Source organism: Loxodonta africana, chromosome 3 (genome assembly GCF_030014295.1).
Source record: "Loxodonta africana isolate mLoxAfr1 chromosome 3, mLoxAfr1.hap2, whole genome shotgun sequence".
Lineage (NCBI taxonomy): Eukaryota > Metazoa > Chordata > Mammalia > Proboscidea > Elephantidae > Loxodonta > Loxodonta africana.
In genome coordinates this window covers 146,936,806-146,952,785 of record NC_087344.1, presented here as the reverse complement: position 1 = coordinate 146,952,785, position 15,980 = coordinate 146,936,806, and positions in this window count along the sequence as shown.

Genomic DNA, 15,980 nt, shown 5'->3' with positions numbered 1-15,980 from the left:
GTCTTTGTTAAGTTGGCTGCCAAATATTTCTACATATTACTTCTCTGGGATTTGGTACATTTTTGGTGAAATAAACCGAGACTGAGGCTGCTTGGTGGCTGTGGGATCGTGAAGGGGAAGACACAGCATTGTCAGTATAGGTAATTTTCACCCTGAATATGGTTTGTTTTTAAATTTTCAATCCTTGTCCTACAGTTGCCAAGACTTTCATCTTTGCAATGAATGTGTACATACACAGAAGAATTGGTGATGCTGAAGCAAAGGACTGTGAGCTGCAAATGGCTCCAGTCTGTTCTTGTGTGCCATTGAGTCGATTTCGACTTATAGTGGCTCCACGTGACAGAGTAGAACTGCTTCATAGAGTTTCCATTATGGGAAACAGATCGCCAGGTCTTTTCTCCTTCGGAGCTGCTGGGCGGGTTCAAACTGCTGACCTTTCGGTTAGCAGCCTAGTGCTTAACGAACTTAACCATTGTGCCACCAAGGCTCCTTGGCTCCAGTCTAGGGTTTAGGAAACCCTGGGTTGCCTGGGATGCTCCTTGGATACTGCAATTCTGTGGCTCAGAGCCTCAGGTCACCTGAGCCTCAAAGGCGGGCTCCACAGATGTCTTCCACTCTGGTGTGGGTGACTCACAGTTGGTGGGTGATTGTGCCTGCTTCAGCCTAATGACCAGGGATGTTCCTGGGACAAGCTCTTAAGTTAGATAGGACTCCCAGGCACAGAAGCGTGGAGTGGTAAACAGTCCCAACTGCAGTAGTGATAGTTTTGTCCTGCTGGACAAGGGAAGGAGCAAGCGTCATGGATTTATTTCTTCCACACAGAACCAGTCTATGAGAATTTTTAGTCCTTTTCATTTTATGAAAACACATAGCACAGAAATTCAATGCAATGGGTTTCAAATTTAAATACGTAGAAATCAGGAAGTTCAATTTTTTGAATTAAGTGCAAATGACATTTCACACACAACACATGCCAGGATTTCCTTGTGGCAAATGAACTGACTGAAAATCTGCAGTGTGTCACAACACAATGTGGAAACCACAAGTGTGGCTTCCCTTTCTTTCAATCTCAATTGCAATACTATAGTAAATCTGGTTTCAGATCAGGCCAACTGTAATCTACTTGTAAATCTTGTATGATCTTTGCCTGCCTATGCCCAACCAACCTGTAAGATTGTGTTTCTAAAACTAAAAGGAAATTTAAAAAATAAAACCTTTTTGACAGCAGTTTACTCATCTTCTCCTAGCCCAGGGACCTTGGCTAAACTGTTTTTCTACTGTCTTGTAGGTTGTTCCCAAGCCTCAATGGGGCCAGGAAATTAACACGAATTAGGTCCAGGATGTTAAAGGAGACTTACTGCTTGGGACCTGCCTGCAGACCACATTTTCCACATCGAAACTAACATCAACACACGCCTGCTGCAATGAAAACAGTGCAGGCATTTGGGGAGAGCTATGACTTCTGTGGACTTCTGTGGAATATACCATAGGAGGAGGGGTTATACAGAAAAGATATAGCTTTTTTCCACTATCCCAAGGGGGGAAAAGGTCATAACAATACATAAAGGAAAGAATACAAACACAGGTGACCATACCCTACTCCCACCCTTTGCTCTGGGCCTGTTCTCAATGTTTAGAGGCTAATGCAGCAAAGCTCCAGAGAGAACCCCCACAGAGAATCCCTGACCTCCTCTCATTCTCAGTTCCTGACTTGCAGGGAGCAGGTACCTGGGACTCTGCACCTATTTTCTGGAGGATGCATAGGCTGAGGTCATTGTTCAGATTCAGGTGTCCTGCAACTCATGTCTCTACTTTGTGCAAGCGTAGTTTCTCTCCTAACCCTAGAAACAAAATAGAGTCGGAGGCCCCTATGCCAAAGCCAGCAGCTCCTGCAGGGGATCCTGAAGGAGAAGATTCCAAATTTCACCAAGCTGCCTAGGCAGAACTGTGAGTGTTTGCATCTGAAAAATGGGTTCTGGGGGCAGAGCGTGGAGAGTATGTGCAGGGGGGCAGGGGCCTGGTTGTATCTGTGGATCGTAACCTATACAAGCAGGATTAGATCACTAAGAACACTTCCTATAGGTTCCATTCAGGGTCTTGAGTGGCTTTGGAATTTCACGTGAAGCCCAGAACTCTGCCCCAACCTCTAAGGTCACTCTTTTTTCTATGGGAGGCGAGAAATCTACCCTCAGAGAAGCCAACTTCTATTATAAGGTATGAAAACAATCCCCTCCGCTTGGCTTGGAGGGAGTGATGGGAAATTCTGCAGGAGGCATTTTCCTGCTTTCTGAACACAACGCCCTCCAATCTACAGCATGCTGCAGTGCGGGTGGACAAAGAGCGGGTAAAATAAGAGAGAGGAAAAACGACCTTAAAATTGAAGTAGAACAAACAAGTATTACTCTAGCCTCTCCTTCCCAGCCCTGCTCCTCTCCCTCCCTCTGCCTCAGAGAATAAGCCACCAGAGTGCCCTAGAAGACTCGGAGTTTCTGCTCTTAAACGGCTCCTTTTCCAAGGAGGAACAAAGTCCGTTTCCTGATGTGGGGCCTCAGATGCTGTTATCGCAACTTAATTTTGTCGTTGCTTCTTTTCAAAGATTATTTGGAATGAATTGTTTCTTTTGTTTACTATCCAGCAAACGACCTCTGCTAATCTTATATTTTATCTCCTAACATATGGAAAAGCTATTAATTCTAGCCAATCACAATAAAGTGAAGAGAACCCCATTTTATGGAACGGTATATATCACTAGTCTGTTGGTCATTAAAGATATGATTACCAGTGAAAACCCTCCGAAGGTGGCACATTTATGCTTCCAGGAACAGATGGGGACACGCATTTTCCTTGCAAATACTTTTAAAATTGCTCTACTGGTAGCAGTATAAAAATGATATACAGATGCCAGGGCCGACACGGCCAGGATGAGTGCGCCAGATTTACACAGTAAAGCCTTCACACGCGGACTGTCAGTTTTGATTGATCTCTACTATACCTCAGGAACTTGTTGACTAGGTAGGGAAACAGCGCAAATAATTCACTGCAGCAAGTCAGATAATTCACACACCCAATCGGTCTGCTTCACTTTCTGGCTGTGACATATGAGCCTTCCCTACGAAGATGCATCATTTTCCAGGTTGAGCAGTATTCAATGTCAGGGAAGAGAAGGTATTAAAGCCACACAAAAGGAGGCGGGACCATCTCAAGATGAGAAGTTGTTTTGGTAATGGGGGCAAGATCCTGCCCCCATGTAAGTCCTACCAGAGCTGTTCGGGCCCAATTGTCATTATCATATTGATTAAAAAAAAAAGTTCATCATAGTGCAATTTTAGGTTTAACGCCAACGGATTGGGAAGGAGCAAAGAATTATCCCACAAAAGCACAACATTCTGACCGCAGGGACGTTTCCCTGTTCCAGTTCATTGATGGAGTTGATTAAGTTTAAATGAAGCAGACACTGGATAAAAGTAAGGGTATTGACCACTGGGCACCGCGATCCGTGCTTGAAAGGGCCTGATACATGCAGAAAAGCAAGATTTGCTAAATGCTCTAATCTTCAATCAAATCTTACATCAATACAGACAAAGTTTGGTAATGAGAGATTCAATGAAGCATGCGGGAGAAAGAATTAATCCTCTTGGTCTAAACTGGCTTCAACTTTGAAGCTTGCTCCGAAGGAAAGACAGTTATCTAAATGCTAAATAAGAAACTTATTGTACTTTTCATGGCATGCTAATCTTCTGCCTATTTCATCTCTATTATGTGTATGCTCATAGATTGCAGTTGTCATGGTGATTATATCAAGCCACGCTAGGGGGATGAGGGTGAGAAGCCAGGCGTGGAGGTGGAAGAGACCCTCACGCAATCCACAGTTCGAGGGGGGGTAAAAAAAGACAGGGGAGGTCAAAGTAGGCGGGCACCCGACCCCTCCCAGGCTTCTTCCTGCCAGGACTCGGTCAGCTTGGGTCAGGACCATGGAGGCTTGGGCCAGCCAGCACCTGGAAAGGCAGGCCCCCTCAGCAGCGTTTGGTGTGGGGCCGGGAGGGTGAGGACGCTGACTTGAGGGAGTAGGGGTCCCTGTACATCTTTCCTGGTTCAAACTCCTTTCCCCACAGAAGTTCCCAATTTTTAGTCCAGAGGATCTTACCACCTCTCCCTCCCACGCCCTCACTTCCCTGGGCCTGAATGCTGCCACCAGCTAGGCAGAGAGGACAGGGCTGGTGAGGGAACCAAGAGAAGCAAGGGCACAGCCACTTGCACCCCGCCCTGCATGCTGGGTCCAGAGGCGGGGAAGTTGAGTACCCCGATCCGACTGCCCGAGAGGGATGAGGGTTTCGAGGTGCGACCTACCCAGCCCGGGCAGGAAGAAGGTGGAAGCTACAGGGTCACCTTTGGTGACCCTGGGCCCTTTATGTGTTCTACAAAAGTTGCCAAATTAAGACAGGATTATAACTGCTTGAGTTCTTGTCAGGGCTGAAAGGTTGGGAGCCTCAAACATACCCAGGCAGTGTTGATGAAAAGCTTAAAAAGTAATAAAAGAGAAAAGAGCGAGGAAAGTAACATGTATAACTCTTATTAAAGAGAAGAGCCACGGAGAGGTTGTGAACTTGAATCGCTGTTTGAACTTTAATTTGTTCATTAACAGGATTTGCCCCTCACTGAGAATGTTATTACTTCCCTTTGCCGCTCAGCAACAACTCTGGGCATAATGAAAGAGTCTGGCAAAAAGTTAAACGCCTGGTAATTCACTCATTTAATTGAAAAAAGGGGGAAGAGAGAGAAAGAGAGGCCCCACTGCAAGAGCAAAAGACAGGGAGACTGCAAGAGGGGGCAAAGCTGAAATCTGTAGCAAGGCCTCTCCAAGGCCCAAGACTTCCACCCATGCAGAAGGGGAGGCTGGGTCACTGATGAGGCCGGCTGGGCGGCCTAGAAGACCCTCTGCCCCATGCCCACATGCCCCTGGTCTGCACCCCCTGACCAGGCTGTTAGCCAGGAGCTACCTGGATGATATGTTAGGGTGGCGTGGACGACAGAAATCCAAAACCAATATATTTTCATAATGTCTTTCATTAAAAAGTGGGGCGATGTCTTTTGCTATCTCCCCTTCCTTCCCTTGGAATGGTTCCCTTGCACTCTTCAGTTTCCACGCTGACTGAGAAGTCGTGTCAGGAGCCAGATACAATCTGCACGTTTGCATCTTAATCAGCCTGATAACATCATGCTTTCTTTCCTCTCCAACAAATGATTTAAATAAATTCAGGAGATGAGAAAGGAAACATTCCTTGCCCTTGCTCAGAAGCCACAGGGCTAAGCCAGTTTGCCTTGCTGATAACGTCAGAGGGCCTGCCTTCTCCTCTATCACTTAACTCCTTGTGTTTGTTAACTGCTGGGTACAGTCCTGTTCCTCCTTCCTAGGGAAGCAATCCTTGGCTACAATTAAGTATTCAGACACCCAGAGCTATTAGCATAATGTTGCCCTTGAAGCTAAATGAGAGAACAGCAAAGTGCATGAAATGAATGGTAGGTCAGTTATCGTTTTCTACTTAATATGTTTAAGGCAGGGCTTTGAACTGCTTAATTCTGGTTTAAACCCCTGCTGAGAATTTGTATTTCCACTCCCAGATATACTAAATCAGAACGTACACTTTAACAAGATCTTGTTAAAATGTAACAAGATCCTCCGGTGGTTCTAATGTATGCATACATTAGAATCACCGGAGGATCTTGTTAAAATGTAGATTCTGATTCAGTATATCTGGGGTGGAAATGTAAAACTTAAACTCCCGGTTTAAGGCCTACCAAGAGTTCTTGGGTGGTGCAAATGGTTAATATGCTCAGCAGCTAACCAAAAGGTTGGCAGTTCAAGTCTACTCAGAGGTACCTCAAAAGAAAGGCCTGGCGATCTACTCCCCAAAGACCAGCCACTGAAAGCCCCGTGGGGCGCAGTTCTACTCTGACACACATGGGTTGTCATGCGTCAGAACTGGCTTGATGGCAACTGGTTACGCCTGTGAATGAGTGGTGACACGCAGTTGGTGACTTCCTCACTTTTAAATACTGCTGTCAGTCTATTTTCTTTGGAAATACTCTTATCTACCACATACCCTCCCATAATGAGGCTAGTATGGACAGAAAAAACAGAAAAGTGGGGAGAGAATGAGAGTCAATATAAACGAATTTTCCAGTATCCAAAACTATTTCCTAGGTTTGTGTTTTTAATTACATTACTTTTTAAACTACAGAGAGAAGACTGACTTTTCTCATCCCCATTACAATCACCAAATACAACAAAGTCAACAAAATCGTGGTTTTGCTCTCAGCACCTTTTCCATTTCTCTCGGTAACTCGTGGTACAACAGTCCTAACCTCAAACACTGTCCAGCTCTGTATAGCTCTACTGTGTCTTCCTGAAATTAACAACGGGAAGGGAACGGGCCTTTTTAAAAGGGGTATTTTATAAGTTGTTGTAAGTTCTGGGGTTTATTTAGCATCGAAGTTGCCTCCCACCTTTTGGTCCCTGAATATTGAGTGCGCTCGATTTTCCAAAGTTGTAGGCCTATCCTAGTTTTATTCTGGACAACTAACATCAAATATTAGGAATCTACAAAAAAACAAACAAAATACTTCCCTTCCCACACTGCTGAGCCCTAATCTGCTTTTATGAAAGGAAACTTTAAAAAGACCAGATTCTAGTAACCACTGCTACTATTCTAGTCTAGACCCTTATCACCGTGCATGAGTGAGTTTCAGACTGGTCTTCAAGCTTCCTCCCCATGATCCCCATAGGCACTAATTGGCCTCTCCTGGTTTGTTTTCCACTCCTTGCCTATACCAGCCTGCTTGAGGCAGGCAGCTCTCCAGTTGTTCCCTGAAAATGCCACACAAATTATCTTCATTTTATTGAGGACTTGTGAGGTGTCAGGCACAATACTAAGCATATAAAACATTATCTCATCTGATCCCTCCCATTCATTAAATGGGAGGTATAATTATACTTATTTTAAGTCTATAGTAACTGAGGCTAAAGAGGTTAAGCTACCGTACTTGTCCAACCAAGATCTCACAGCAGAGCTGGGATTCTTACGCTGATCTGTCTGGCTCAAAAGCTGGTATACCTTTCATTATGGCATATTCCTATCCCCACCATACTGTGTGTTCTCATTGCTCCTTCCCCGTGCCATCTGGGATGCCTTCTCAACTCCGCTCTATATATCTGAATCCTGCCAGCCTGCAAATTCCACAGAGAAAGTCCCACCTCTGTCTTGAAACTTAATCTTTAGCAGAGTGAACTTCTGTCATGCACAGTACTCATTTATTCCTTGCAGTTGCTGTCCAGTAGATTCCAATATAGGACAGAGTAGAACTGCCACAGAGTTTCCAAGGCGTGGCTGGTAGATTCAAACTGCCGACCTTTTGGTTAGCAGCCAAGCTCTTAAGTACTCATTTGGTGATCCCATTTTCTGCCCTGTACTGCCAGTTTTCTTTTTATTCAGTCCCTTCTAACCAGACTGTAAACTCCTTGAAGACAGGGATTTGTCTTGTATTTGTTTTTAGTCCTCCTTCACTCTCTACAGCCTAGCACTACAGCTCCCATTTGTTGAGCACTCACTTCATGAACAACAATCCTCACAAACAGATACTGTTATTATTGCCATTTTACAGATGAAGAAGCTGAGATTCAGAGAGATTAAGAAAGCTGTCCAGGGCACTCAGCTAGTAAATGGCAGAGCTGATATTCAAATGTAGAATATCTGAATCCAATGCTCCTTTTCCTCACTGCACTGGCTCAAATACACTGTACCCCATACATTGTGAATTTATGAAGTGAGTGCCATTGAATGGCGGAAAATCAACAAACTTCTAGAAAACAACCCACTAACCACGACTTCAGATGAGAGGTACTGTTTTTACTCCTCAGTAGGGTAGATTTGGAAACCCTGGTGGCATAGCGATTAAGTGCTACAGCTGCTAACCAGGAGGGTGGTAGTTGGAATCTGCCAGGCTCTCCCTGGAAACTCTATCGGGCAGTTCTGCTCTGTCCTATAGGGTCACTATGAGTCAGAATCGACTCAACAGCAGTGGGTTTGGTTTTTGGTTTTTTAGCAGGGTAGATCCTGAAACCTAACAGCACAAAGGATGAGTGTATACATACCCTATGACACCCCAGACCAAGCCTTCCACTCTCACCTCCTCTCTAGAAGCCACGCCCCGCGTTGGTTGGAGCCAACAATGCTGGCTGTATCTGAACTGGTGTTTCTGAGAGGTACAAGAGCAAACTCCCTTCCCTGCTTCAGCCACTGCACCTTTTAAATACAGTAGTAGAAAATCAAAGATACAAGTGTTATTTTTTTTGTAATGGCCTGAAGGGGTCTTGCTGTCTCTTCAGCAGAATGAGTTGTTGCTATGGGAAGAGTAACAATCACAGTAAAACGTTCAGAGCTGACCAGTTAAGTCAATATGTGGAACTCAAGCCAGCATCTTGCTCCCTCTAAGACATGAAAGTGGCAATGGGGATTAATGAAATCCGTAAGAGGAGGAGCCTCTGAAGACCCAAGAATCAAGTCCTGGAAGTCTGGCCACTCTTCCCCACATGGAGATTCTCCCTTTAGTATCAATACTGCAGATCTGGGCCTGACAGTATTAAGGGAGTTAGCAGGTTTCTTTACATTCAAAAGGTCTTAAGGAAATGTCAATATATAAATACATCTTGCAGTGGCAACGGGGCACTTCTTATAAATCCGAGAAAGAATAATGCCTATATTATTACTCATTTGTCTCTAGTATCCATGCCAAAGAGTCTGTTATCTCAAGTTCCCAAATATGAGTTTCCACGTTTGTTTATATTTTGGTTTAAATGCCTGCATATCTCAAAGGCTACAACCGTTACCTTCACCTATAAAACCTGTGTTGTATAACACAAAATTCTGCATAAGCACAGCACCTAATAAACAAAGTTTTTCTATTTTCTTCACCTCAGACAGAGGTGGAGAAAGACCAGTGGGTATTACTATTATATCTATTTTGCCAATGAGAAAATTAAAATTTGCCTCAAGTAATACAATTACTGCAGGATAAACCTAGTCCCCACTCCTGGTCCTCTTTCTACTGCATGATATGTTCCAGTTCTCAGGGAGATTCCTCACCTTTTCTATATCCCAGGTCCACAGGTGGATTGTTGATCTAAAGCCAAGAACCACTTTATCTGAAAGAGTTGGGCTTCAAGTTCCTTCTATTACAACTACCAGGGCCACACCAAGAGGCCCTCGCCTTCACCCCTGAACTATAAACACTATACACAAAATTTAATATTTAGATTCAAATAAAGAAATATTTGGATAATTTTTAAAACCATAAAAGACGGGCAGGCATGATGGTTAGGCTATCCATTTCGAAAGAAAGGCTAAAATCACAACCATTTGTTTTTCTACAATAGTCATTATCAAGGGTTTGCTAGATACCTGATAGAGACCCAGACCAGGCCCAGTGCCATCTAGTCGATTCATACTCCCTTGCAAAAATCTTAGGAGCTATTTTGGCTCACTAATGGACAGTCTAGTCCTTTTCTCAAAAGATCCATGGAATTGGGTCTACCCATCGCATTCAGTGACCTTGTAGTTAAGTGTGTAACCCTGGTACTCAGTGCCTGACAAGTCCCCTTCCCTAATTTCTGGACAATAACCAAACTCATCAAAGCAGGACTCTAAGTTCTAGATCTTATAAATGGCCAAAATAAGGATATTCTTTTTGTTTCAGCACAAACGTGATTAATCTTCATATCCAGTCTGACTGAAAGAGGGGAATGTACTTGTTGCTTTGAGGCTGTTGCCCTACTTCTTTGTCTGCTGGTTGACTTTCTGCATCTAAGAGCATCAACATTTGCAGCATTCTGTTTAAGCAGGAAGGCACTCTCATCTTTGTCCGCTGGCCTTGATCTCTCCTGATCATTATGGTCTGGACTCCTGCTAATCACTATTGATACCATGGCCCTCTACATAACACTAAAAGCATTAGACCTGAATTCTTAGAAGAATTCCTACTCGGCTAATTACATTCTTTCTGCCTTTCTTGGTTCTCCATCTAGTCTCAGCTGGAGTTGAATCTGAATTATTTCCTCAGATTTTAAATTGTTTTGCTGGTGGTTTCTAGGAAGCAACTGTAAACCCTCTCCTCATTTCATCAACATGAATTAAACTAATGATACAAAAGCCCCATGACCTCCCTTTCTCTCTCTCCTTCCCTTTCCCTCTTACTGCACCTTTCCATGGGCGTCCTTCTACATCCCTTCCCACATTCCGGTCTTGAGTAACATAATAAGAGTTTAAATTCATGGGGTTGGGAATTTCATGATTCTGTATTTAGGACAGTGGTAGCATATTGTTAACTTAAAATGGTACACAGTGGTTCTACTACATATCTACTGTGGTCTCTATATTCACAAACAACTATTAAAAATGTCACGTGTTTCAACCTAGAGGTTAGACGTTTCCTAAGTCTAAGGGTGTCTGCATTTTATGTAATGGTGGAATGCCTTGTTCATTAAATAGAACCCAAGTTTGATTTCTTAACTGGATTTGATTCTCTTGTATTTGAAGTAATGTGGAACACCACGTTTATGGAATTATATAAGGCATTCCTCATTTAAATCCATAGCATCTTGAATTTTTCCATCCAATTCCATATTCCAGAACTTATCAGCTTTTAAATCACAGCAAAATCAAACTCTCATAAAGTCCCGAATCGACCAGCCAAATTCTTGACAGTATAACTCCTTTCTGAAGTAACGTCTCTATACTGAACAACAATGAACTATACATGTATTATAAGGTGGTTAAATCAGTATTTCTCTGACAATTGAAGACAATTTTTGCTCCAAATAAGCACTTTTTTTAAAGCTAACTTGGAAGCTACTCTTATCCCAATGGTGCTGCCACTGTTCTAACTGTACACTGATTTTAGAACTCGTTTAAAAGCTAGAAAGCCTCCTAGTTGTATTTCAGCTCATTTTGACCCCAAATTATATTACCCTCAACTTGATCACATGCCTTATCCTTTAGAGCACTGGATGACTTCAAAGGAAGATGACTTCTCACCTCCAAGGCTTTTAAATGAGATGTGCTGTAGGTTTTGAAAACAGGGCCCAAAGAAGAGCTCCAAAAGAGATTTGAGCTATGGTAGCTTAGAAACATCACTGCAATAAGTGACAGCCTTCCAGGATGACTAGTTAGAAGAGGACACACTAAAATGTATGTGTAAGTTCTGGTGTAGTTAGAACACAGATTTTTTCCAGGATGACTAGTTAGAAGAGGACACACTAAAATGTATGTGTAAGTTCTGGTGTAGTTAGAACACAGATATATTAGCTTATATATTAGTTGTACAGTTACAGCCCTACAACACAATATTAGGTTTAGGGATAAAATTATTCTTAACATCTTTGCTTCTGTCATTGCACTTCACAAAATTTTATGTTCTTTAAATATGCTCTCATGCAAAAATGTTTTCATATTCAAGGACCTATTCATTATTTTTAATGAGGTCAAGCACTCTTGGTATGTGCTGTTAAGTCAATTCCAACTCATAGTGACCCATTGCCCAAGAAAAGAAAACTACAAATATTTGCGATACACATATTGAGTATGTTTGCTTTTCTTTTTTTTTTTAATTGATGAATTTTAACCAGGTATATGTGTGACTACATGGGGTTTGTTTGTTTGTTTGTTTCGCTTGGCTTAATTTTAGGCAATTTTTACTTTGAGTTGAGAAAAAAGATACATGGTTTTGATTTTAACTAAAAATATAGTGCCTTCACTCACATAAAACCAGCCAATACAACACACCATATAAGGAGTAAGACATTTTAGGAAAACTTTACATTCTAAGAATAATTAAAAGAACATCATAGCCCCCTTCAGTCATGCAATCTGTCAAATCTAGCTTAAAAAATTCTAAAGAGGAAACAAAACATGGTACAGTCAATACAGCACAGGCTGGAGAAAACTTTCTGATTCCTAATTTATTTTCTTCCCTTGACTCCTACTTGAAGGTAGTCAATGCATTTTTCCATTTGCCTACATGAAAGACCACAGTTTTAACTCTCTCATAGTAATATTCCATGTTCAACGGCAAAATGAAGTGGAGGGCCCGTAAGAAATAATGAATAAATACTGATTGAACGAATGGATGGAGGAACAGAACTGTACCTTGGGTCAACATACATGGAGTTCATTGTAAAACTGATTGTTCAGCTTCCCTATGTAAGTGCAGCTTCAGGCTATCATATAAATGTCAAACTTAAAACATCTGCTTAGATCTGGGTCAATTAAGATTTCAGAATTCATTCATTAGGAACCTAGTCATCTGATTGTTTCAATTACTCCTGATATCATCAAAGTCTTTATCAACCAGAGTTTAACTAATAACCATGAGATGAGTTTCAAAGTAAATTTGCCTAATCGCCGTGTTTGAGGTAGTCGATCATTTCACAGTCAGCATTTGTGCTAAAAGCATGGGGTCTCATTTAATCTTTTACAAAAGATATATAAACACAACCACAGTTTACTGACTTTTTTAATTATTCAAATTTTAGAAGGTGTATGAGCTCATAGAGCTCTCCCATTGACTTACTATGGACTACTTGGTAGATCATATAACATCTCTGTTCCTCCGTTTATATGATACAATAGGAATAAAACAAAACTCTCCTTACTGTGAGGACTTTTGTGAGCACGTTGATAAATACCTACAAAATGACAAATGCTACTCCCTCTTTCAAGTGTTTTGGAAGATGTCAACCAAACACAAAATATTTTTGTGTGTGCGAATTAAAATGCCTCTTACTGATGGCCTCAGATGTTTCCTTGTAAGAGGCTGTGTCAAGAACTGGCTTATATATTATCTACCCTTCCAGAATGCACTGACATCACACTTCATAACAGCTCGGTACCGTGATTCCTGTCAAAATCGCCTGCATGGAAGCACCCGTGCCCTATACTGACATAATGTATTAGCGTGACAGAGGGCTAGAAAACTAAGAACACCGCACCGAGGCCCAGCTTTGGGCACACGGGACTGAGTGTATGCTTTCGAGTGAGCTGAAGGCCTCATCACTTCTTGTGCTTTAACTTAGGAAAGGACTGAAAGTTGACCCGAGGCTTGTAGGCGAGGTTGGGGGGGGGCACAGCTAGGAAGTGCTCGTGACAGGGGCAAGAAAATTTTTTCTTTTTTCAAATTCGAATCCCACCCAGGAATAGGCCTTTGGGTCTCTCTTCTTCATGAGCCACCTCACAAAGGCACACACTTTGCTGGAAACTGAAATCGAGGCGGGGACGTGGGGGCTGGAGGACGCGACCGTCCCTGAGGTGGGCTGGGGGCACCGACCGGCCTAGGGGTGGGGCAGGGTAGGACACCTGGCCTTGGCCTTGGTGAGGAGGTCCTGCCGCCGCTCTCACTGCGCTCCACGGCGCGTGCCCCGCTGCCCTCGCGACCCGGCGACCCGGCCGCGCTGCGCCAACGGCCCGGGCCCGCCCTCTCCACGCCCTCCCCTCGGGTTTGCGCGGGCAGGGCTCCTCCGTGGCCGGGTCTCTCCGCGAGTCTCGCTCCCCAACTACGGCGTGAGAACCAGAGTTCCCGTGCCGCGAGCCCCAACTGCGCGCAAAGCCCCGGAATGCGGCGCGGCGCTCCAGGCCTCGGTACGCCAGCTCCTAAAGCGCAGAGCAGCGCCCTCGATCACCAGGTCTGCACTTGCGGGAAGCCGCGCTGAGGGGAAGCCTCGAGCGGGCGGTGAGATTCCGGTGCGCGCGAGCACCCCTGTCCCCATGCAGAGTCTTCTACCCGAGGGAAACCCTCATCTCAAATAAATGGCTGCTACCGCCTGCGGGAGGAGGGGAGTGACTGGGGAATACTCACGCTGGGCCGGGCCGCGCGGGGACGTCGCTGGGAAAGACCCGCGGGCTCGCGCCGGGGTGCAGACCCCTAGCCGGTACCGCTCACGCCGTCCAGGGGCCGCCTCCGAAGGGAGGCCTCTACCGTTCGGCAGAGGACCTGCAGCCGCGGCGTGCGACGCCTCCGGCCCCGCCCCGCTGATTGGTCCCGCCCCTCTGGCTCCGCCCCTCTAACCCGCCAGGCCCGCCTCTCTGGCTTCGCCCGGCCAGCCCCTCCCTCTGGCTCCGCCCCCCCCCCCCGCACCGTCCCAGTCCCGCCCCTACGGCCTCCTTTCCTTCTGCCTCCTCCTCCTTCCTCCCGTCTTCCCTGCCCGCCGGGTGCAAGACGCTCTCTCCGGGAGATGAACGCGAAGCGACGTGGAAACCTTTCCACCAAAATGAGCTGTGATATCCTTTTGATGGCTATAATTTATTCCAAATCGTCCCTGGACTGAAACGATCAATTAGCAGCCCGAAACGTACTGTGAAGTAAATTGTCACACTCTCTATTACAGGATGGTTATCATATATTTATAAGGTGTGTTTTCTGCAATCAGAACCAACAAGGTGTTGAGCGATCAGTCATAAACGCACTTCTTCAAAAAGAGAGGGAAAGAAGCTCCCGCATTGTGTGGTGGTGGAAAAAATTCTTATGGCAACTATTAGAACCACTTGCCTCCTCCTCCCACCCCAAGATGATCTGTTTCATCTCGGCTGGGAAGTGCAGAGGGCGGGGGGACCACGCGTGTGACCAGCGTCCCGTGAACTAAGGGGAGACTCGCAGCCCTAAAGGAGAGGTTTCCTCACCGTGTAAATACCGATCAGGCATACGGACACTCACCCTTTCCTGCTCTCTGTCCTCCCTCTAACCCCTGGGAATAATATCTTACTCTTTGCTTCCCAACTTGGTTGGCCACAGAACGTTTGCCCTCTATGTGTAATCTTAAATCTCTTTTCTTCTTCCTCAGCTCTCAGGTGCTGCCCTCCTCTCTACTATTTAGGTGTTGACAGTTGTAAAGGTTTTGCTAGGATGATGTCAAGTTTACCCACAGAGAGATCCCTGCAGTCTGAATTCAAAACTCCACCCAAGCTCTTCCATTATTCATAAATGAGATGGCATAACATTCTGAGAAAGTCAGAAGAAAGCTGGTCCAGCCTGGTAGGCTGTCTTGACTGGACCAAGCCATGGAGACTTGACTATTTATTTACCTTAGAGTCATTCCCAGTGGTTATGAATATACATCCAGAACGTCTGAGTTTCACATAACAAACTGCCATTGTCATCTGTGAACCACCTATCAGTCATTTTATAAAGACTTCTGCTTTGTACCCAGTTAAAGTCCTTGGGATCAGTCCCTGGAGAAGAACATCATGAGTGGTAGAGGGTCAGTGAAAAAGAAGAAGACCCTCAACAAGATGATTGACACAGTGGCTGCAACAACAGGCTCAAGCATAACAACAATTGTGAGGATGGTGCAGGACCGGGCAGTGTTTCCTTCTGTTGTACAGAGGGTCGCTATGAGTCAGAAGCCACTTGACGGCGCCTAACAACAACATTCCTTGTGCCTGCAAAACATAGATTTAGAGCTCAGCCTAGTGATTCTTGATTGTGGGAAAAGTTTATCAGTTATCATCTGCCATCTGGCATGTAGCTAAAGAGATCTTATTCAAGGTCATTGATGGCTGCTAACCTGGGAGTGGAGGTGGGAAGGGTGCAGCAGACCCCAGAGAAGGAGCAGACTCTGGGACGAGTCTTAAATGGGAGCCAGAGTTGGTCAGAGGCCCTTGTGTCAGACATCCTGCCCTAAGTATCTCTCTGTGGGCAACAAAATAACATTTTTACAGGGTGAGTCACAAGTTGTGAGGGTAAAATACAGACTTTACATCACATCCTTCTTAGGTTATCTGTCCCCGTGACTTCTGCATGGCAGGGCTTCTATGCAATGCAAACCCCTGAAGAACAGGGAAAAAAGAAAATGTAGTTAGGTCTTCCAGCAGTTGCCATTGCATCTCCCCAGGCATGAATAGAGGCACCATGTTGCTCTTTCAGAAAGCAGTGAGGCC